The sequence below is a fragment of the Crocuta crocuta genome, unplaced genomic scaffold (genome assembly GCF_008692635.1).
Source record: "Crocuta crocuta isolate KB4526 unplaced genomic scaffold, BGI_CrCroc_1.0 scaffold197, whole genome shotgun sequence".
Taxonomy (NCBI): Eukaryota; Metazoa; Chordata; class Mammalia; order Carnivora; family Hyaenidae; genus Crocuta; species Crocuta crocuta.
The window spans coordinates 9,159,570-9,161,867 of NW_027532002.1; positions in this window are offsets into that span (position 1 = coordinate 9,159,570).

Genomic DNA, 2,298 nt, shown 5'->3' on the forward strand with positions numbered 1-2,298 from the left:
GGCCTCCCGCGGTGGGGAGAGGCCGCCGGGTCCTCGGCGCCCCGCAGCGGTGGGGGTGGGGGGAGCCCCGCCACCGAGGTTAAGGCGTCTTCCCGCGCTTAGCTTCCGCGCCTTCTCCCCGGAATCTTCGGCAAACGCCGCCGCTCCCTTCCCGCCCCGCGCGGGCCCCACGCGGAGCGCGGCGGAAGCAGCATCCGGGCCCCTCGCGGGTGTGCGGGCGGCGCGGCCCTTCCGGCCCCGGCTGGCGGTGAACCCGGCGTGGATCCGGGCACATGCCCGCAGGCTGCCGAGAGCCCCGCTTTGTCTCCGGGGACCACGGGGCGTCGCGTCCTCTCCCTCCTTCCCCGCCAGCCTCGCCTGGCTGCCAGGTGCTGTAGGAAGTGGCCGGAGCGGAGACGTGCGGCCGCAGATGCCTCCGACCGGAGCCCGGCTCCTCCTGGTGAGGGTTCAGGGCTTCTCTTCCCTCGACTCAGAGCCCCGGGGCAGAAGCCTAGCCCCTGGTTCAGCTGTTAAGAAGTGAAGCCAACAGGGAGGTTTTACTTCCTGCTTGCTTCCTCCTCCCAGCCATTTCCCAAATATATTTAGTTGAGTAACATATTCATTCTCCTTAGGTGTTTTGAAGGGTAGAGGTGGGGGTCGCAAGAGTGAGGAGTAGAAGTTTCTAAACATTGGATGTTCCTAGAGAGACTAGTGCTTCTCTAGTCAGGGGAACTCCTTGCGCTCCTGTCCTCTCCCCATTTCAGTTGCAGAGTCAAACCCTGCCTTGCCGCAAGTCTCGCTTCTTTCTAGAAAGTTTCCTGTACTACTTCCCACTCTTTCAGCCGAGACCCTCCTCAAAACTCCACATTTTACACGAGAAGCCTCGTTATATAACACCTAACTGCGACTGTGAGATTGTGACTCTCCATCTGTGTTGATCTTGGCTCCCCCAAATGGATCTCAAGCTTCTTGAGGGCAAGGCCCTTAACTTCCAGTAACTTCAAGAAACCGGTCCCATAGAAAGAGCTCTGGACTCCTAGGAATTCAGGACACTTGTCAGCAGGAGCTTGGGCAGAACTCTCAACCTTTCTATACTTTAAGATCCTTAAGTTATAAAATAAGGTGATTGTTCCTGTTGATACTTTTAAGTATTGCTCTAAAATGTATATGGCTTCTCAGTATCCTGAAAATTTGGTATTTATTCTGGATGACTCTGAGCCAAGCCCTGTGTCAACCACTACGCGTATATTAACTCATTTAATCCTTACTCAGCCTCAAGAAGGAGGTATTTTTGTTATTTTGATTTTACAGCTCAGGAAACGGAAGGGTCCAAGATGTTAAGTAACTTGTGCACTGAATCCAGAGCTCAAACGAATAGTAGTGCTTCTCCACTGGGCCAAATACATGAATCCTCTACAAAGAATTACCAGGCTATCTCTGTTCAATACAGGTGCTATAGTGGGGAATTCCTCCTTGGTAAATAATTAGAGAGCGGGAGAGAAATGATTTGAATATCAGACATATATGCAAACTGTAGCTACACATTCTTAAGAAAATAAGCAAATGACAAATATTTGAATGAAAAAGCTAAAGAGACAGATCAAATTTAACAATAAAGTCAATGAGAGGGCTAGTTTAACAATAAAAGACCCCCCCCCCATATCTGGCACTAATTGATTAAGCGAATAATTTGCAGGAAGAAGAAAGATACCCTTTATATGCACCAGTCCTGTCTATGACATGCCTAGCATGTGGACAAAATGGAAATATTCAGTACAAATGTCTTGTCACCATGAAAGCAAGCAACCGTACGATTTGGAAACATTTGCACGATATTTTATCTTTCAGTTTTCTTTTTTTTAATTATTAAAAAATTTTAAAAAATGTTTATTTATTTTTGAGAGAGAGAGAGAGAAACAGAGTGTGAGCCGGGGAGGGACAGAGGAGGAGACACAGAATCTGAAGCAGACTCCAGGCTCTGAGCTGTCAGCACAGAGCCCCATGTGGGGCTCGAACTCAGAAACAATGAGATCATGATCCAGCTGAAGTTGGACGCTTAGCCAGCTGAGCCACCCAAGCGCCCCTCCATCTCTCAGTTTTCATTTGGTTATTTTATGGAGTGCAAATCCAGTCATAATTCACATTTGAAGAAAAAGAAGAGAAGAATTTATCTTCAGTGAAAAGTCTAGTCTTCCTTCATAGTTTACAGCTTAGCACTTCTTGGGTGCCTGGCTGGCTTAGTTGAAGGATCATGTGACTCATGACCTCAGGGTAGTGAGTTTGAGCCTCACGTTGGGTGTAGAGATAAATAAAACTTAA